The sequence below is a fragment of the Narcine bancroftii genome, chromosome 1 (assembly GCF_036971445.1).
Source record: "Narcine bancroftii isolate sNarBan1 chromosome 1, sNarBan1.hap1, whole genome shotgun sequence".
Lineage (NCBI taxonomy): Eukaryota > Metazoa > Chordata > Chondrichthyes > Torpediniformes > Narcinidae > Narcine > Narcine bancroftii.
The window spans coordinates 212,349,138-212,354,557 of record NC_091469.1 but is presented as its reverse complement, the minus strand read 5'-3'; positions in this window follow the sequence as shown (position 1 = coordinate 212,354,557).

Here is a 5,420-nt window from a genome sequence, read left to right as displayed (position 1 = left end):
CCTACTAAGATCTAAGTGCAGTGCCACCCACATTTTTAAAAAAGTTGTAACAGAATGTCCATGGTTCCAAACTCAGTGCTCTGCTAAACATTCAACTTGTAAGCCCTGCCCCGGTTTAAGCAACCCAAGTGTATACTTGACATTAGTATGTGTTAAATTCCATCTGCCATTCAAAAATAATTTTTCATTATTGTCATGTAATAGATCCTGTCATAATTTTAGACACTGTCCACTATACCACAAATCTTGGTATCATCTACAAGGTTACTAACTACTGCGAAGTACCATTGTCATCCAAATCATTAACAGAGATAACAAATAACAGTGGAACCAGTACAAATCCCTGTGATACACTATTGGACACAGATCTTCAAACTGAATTACAATCCTCCACTACTACCCTCTGACACTGACAATCAAGCTAATTCTCTATCCAATTGGCCAGCTCACCATGGATCCCATGCAATCTTACCAAATGGAATCTTGTCAAAGGTTTTGCTGTGGTAAACCACAGTTATATTGTGATTGGTTACTGCTGGTTAGACACTCCTCCTGAGACCAATCCTATCCCTGACCCCATTGCATGTTCCCCAGTTTTCCTGCCATGATCAGTCATTGAGGTAGGTTGTGCTCCAGTCTATAGTCATTAAAAGCCATCAGTTTCAAAACCTCAGTCTTTTGTGGTAATTGATGGTGCATTAATTTTATTGAGTACATCTTTCAAAGAAAATGGAGCAATACCTGAAACCAAAGAGACTCAATATAGACACCCGATCATCTGATGCCCTGAACACATTTGAACTCTAGCTATGTTGCCTTGAGGACTTCCTGATGGTGACCCCAAACATTGTTAACATGGATGAGGACAGACCAAAGCTCCTCTTCTCATAATTCAGACCCCTGATCTTCCCAATAATCAACGACTCCAAATTGTACGTAGAGGCCATGGGTACACTGAACAGCCAGTGTCACAGAAGGGTGAACGAGGTCTATGCAAGGCATCTCCTAGCCAACAGGAAGCAGTGACCCAATGAGTCAAGTGTTGAGTACCTACAGTCCCACCAGGCCCTCTGCTGGGCATGCAACTGAAAAGCTGTGTCAACCGCCCAGAATGCAGAGGACCTCATCAGGGACACCTATGTGGCTAGCATCCACTCTGGATACATAAGGCAGCGACTACTGGAGCAGAAGGTACTCAACTTGCAAGGGCAGTTGAATGAATAGAGATGCTGGAGGTGATCCTCCAAAACTCGGACGACTACTTGGCTATCTCGTGGCCACCGCGCATGCCATGATCTTGGAATAGGGACCATCTTGTGCCATAAATGAATGGTCACAGGCATTGTCGCATTCCTCTAGTGACCTGACCTTGCCCGCTGTGGAGGATGTGGGTTTTGGCAACAGAATTTCTATTTATATCTAAAAACTGTTGTATTTAAACTGTTGTATTTGTTTGTTAATATATTTACAAAATTCTTCATTTTTCAATAATAAAGAATTAAACCTCCAACGATAAGTAGAAACCATCTTTTCCATTACTGCATATGTCAATATCAAAGATCAACGTGTACAGAGCCGTTGTCATACCCATGCTCATGTTCGGATCCGAATCATGGGTCCTCTACCGGCATCACCTACGGCTCCTAGAACGCTTCCATCAGCGTTGTCTCTGCTCCATCCTCAACATTCATTGGAGTGACTTCATCACCAACATCGAAGTACTCGAGCTGGCAGAGTCCGCAAGCATCAAATCCACGCTGATGAAGACCCAACTGCGCTGGGTGGGTCACGTCTCCAGAATGGAGGACCATCGCCTTCCCAAGATCATGTTATATGGTGAGCTCTCCACTGGCCATCGTGTCAGAGGTGCACCAAAGAAGAGGTACAAGGACTGCCTAAAGAAATCTCTTGGTGCCTGCCACATTGACCACCGCCAGTGGGCTGATATCGCCTCCAACCGTGCATCTTGGCGCCTCACAGTTCGGCAGGCAGCAACCTCCTTTGAAGAAGACCAAAGAGCCCACCTCACTGACAAAAGACAAAGGAGCAAAAAACCCAACACCCAACCACAACCAACCAATTTTCACTTGCAACCGCTGCAACCATGCCTGCCTGTCCCGCATCGGACTTGTCAATCACCAATGAGCCTGCAGCTGACGTAGACATACCCCTCCATAAATCTTCGTCTGCGAAGCCAAGCCAAAGATATGTCAATAAGACCAATGGATGTTCTGACAAAATTCTAGATTTATATTGTCAATACTACATTATCCCATAATTGAGCCAACAATAATTAAAAAAAATCAATTCTAGAATAAGTATCATACTGAGCTGAATAGTATGAATAATCTCTCTCTTTTGGGTTTAATTTTCTCCATATATCAATTAAATTAAATTCCTTCATAAAGAATAATAATTTTTAGCCATCTTAGTTCTGGGCATTATTTTACCAGATTTATCAACTAAAGGATCAAAGCAACAATTAAAGTCACCCCTATCATAATTTGATCATGAGAATATGATAAATTAAGCAAAACATCCTGAAAAAACATCTCATCATCCACATTTGGCGCATAAATATTCACCAAAGTCCAAGTCTCAGAATAAATTTTACAATTAACTAACAAAACCTTCCCAAGTGACTCAGATACTGATTCCAAAATAAATGGCAATTTTATTTTATGAACTAAAGTTTCCACCCCTCTAGCTTGAGAATTAAAAGAATAAAAAACTTGACCCACCCCACCTCTTTTTAACTTTTGATGTTCAATTTCAGTTAAATGAGCTTCTTGCAAAAATGCAATATCAACTTTTAATTTCTTAATACAAGTTAACACCCTCTTATGCTTGATTGGGTTATTAAGCCCATTCACATTAAATGTAACAAATTTTAAATTAGCCATCTAGTTGGTGGTGATCTCAATCTGTGCAGCAGGGTCTCCATCTACATAAAAATTAATAACCAACTCTCCTCAAAGAATGAAAGAAACAAGAAGAAAATAAATAAAAACATACACTAAACAATATATAAAATAACCCTTCCCTCCCTCCCCCTTTAAGCAGTAAAGCACTTCTTCCCTATAAACATGGGTAGCAGCCTAAGCCACTAAGTGAGCGACGGTATTGGTTGAGCTAAATTGAGATTCTGCATCTCCCCGAACAGAATTAACAAAGAAAATATATAAACCATAACATCAAGCTTCTTCCAAGTCTTTGTACACTTGCTCATCATCAATCAAAATCTCTTCAGCATTACTTGATTCCTCTTGTTGCATCTCTTCCCATGGATCTTTCTTCTTTTTCTCCTCCTGAACCCCATTACCATTCTTCTTAGTAACTCTATTCGATTTTTGTGCTTGAGACCAGGCAAAGAATTAGCAAAAATCAGTGCATCTCCATCATCCTCAAAAAATTGAGATTAATATTCCCCATAAAAACTTCTAAGACAGCAGGGAACCTAAAATCAAATTTGTAACCCTTCTGCCAGAGGACTGTTTTTGCCAAATTCAATTCTTTACATCTTTTGGCTCATGTCAGTGGCCTCTCCATATGCTCTGTATTGGTCATGTGAAATTTGATGCCTCGCCTAAGTAACTGATCCTTCCTATAGCGAATGACTGACATCTTGTTCTCCAAAAAAAACTATCCAATAACATTGTCATCCTTAAGTCATCAGCAAATTTAGGAACAACATATTAGATCTTCAATTTACAAGCCACTAATATGGGTTGTAAATGGTCAAGTCTGTGGCACTGACTTTCCAATCTGAAAGTGACGCCTTCACCCTGATTCTATTTTTTGTTAGTTGACCCTTCTTCTATTCTATTCATTGATCAACACCTGCACTTTGTGACCTTAACTTGCGTCATCATCTTTTTTCTGGTGGTATCTTAACAAATAGCCTTTGGAAATCTAAATCTGTTACACCTACAGGCTCCCCTTTTTCCATTCTAAGTTAATCCTCAAGGACCTCTGCCAACTAAATCAAGTGGTTGCTAGTTCCATTAAAAAGATGGTGGCACTGCGAGACCTGCTATAATGGCAGAGCTGTCACTGGTGTGGACTCAGGAGAATGAGGAGTGGAGACACTGCTCCAAAATGTCCTACTGCCTGCCCTTCATGTTGATGGCTCCACACAGGCTTTAGCTGGCCTGTTAAAGGAACTGATGGCATTTTATTTTCAAATCCTGCAACCTTGGGGGTCAATGCCCAAAATAGCCACACCTGCGCTGGACAGCAAGCCATGAGGGATTGCAGACTCTGGGGAAGCAGGGCACCAGAAATAGGGAAAACACCCTCTCCCTTGAGAAGGGGAAGGGTAGGAGACCATGGCAACTCCTTTTTTATCATTAAAATTATAATTTACATTATATATTTCAACTTTTGACTGCCATGTGCTAATGAAGAGTCACCATGCATAATAGCAGAATAAGAGGTTCAAAAGAGGCCCTTCAGAGACACTAAGTGAGGTGCTCAGTGGCTGAATGGCCCACAAAGGCTGCAGGCTGCTTCAGACTGGCTCATGGGGACCAGTTATTGGAACTGGGAATCAAGAGGTGATGAGGGCAAGAAGGGCTCCCAAAGTGACTCGGGTGCTGAAGGCTTCCTGATCTTGTTGGAAGTTTGGACCTGGAGTTTGGCTTGCTGATGGTTTGAAGTGGAGAGTCTGTGGCTGCAGAGGCTGTGGGAGGCTAATCAATGGGCACAGTGTCTCTGAAGGGCCTCTCTTTAACATCTTATTCTGCTATTGTGCATGGTGACTCTTCATTTGCACATGGCAGTCAAAAGTTGAAATATATAATGTATATTATAATTTTAATGACTATAAAAGGAACTTTTGAACTATTTATACCTTTGACTTTGACAAGCTCAATGTCAGAGTTGTTGGGCACACATCTCAGCATATATTTTATGAAATGCTCGATTTTTGGAGCTCTAAATTGTTCCCTAGAATTCTATTATAGAAGAGATTTTTCTTAAATGCTCAGTGCAACATCAAACATCATGCACCACAATTGCTAAAGCAAGCTCTGGGTCCATGGAAGGCTGCTGCCAATCATTTGGATCTTCCTGTGCATTCACCAACTGGCTCATGTTCATCCTATGAGTGTTCTATCTTGTTACTATTGCAGTTACCTCAACTAGTATTACCATCTGTTACAGAAAACAAGCACGTTAAAGGCAAAGATGTTTAATGGAGCATCCTGGTGCAGTTTTATTTGCTCATTAACTGTTTTTAAATTGGTTCCTCAAAGAGTTCTTGAAATAGGGCAAGCATAAAAAAAAATCATTCCTCATTGGTGTATCTACAAATTAGAAACTTTAAACTAGCATTCCTCATTGTAAACATAAATATTGACTAACTCAAACAACTGTATGTACTGTTTATTATCAGAATGTCCATATCTTTACCAGTAGGT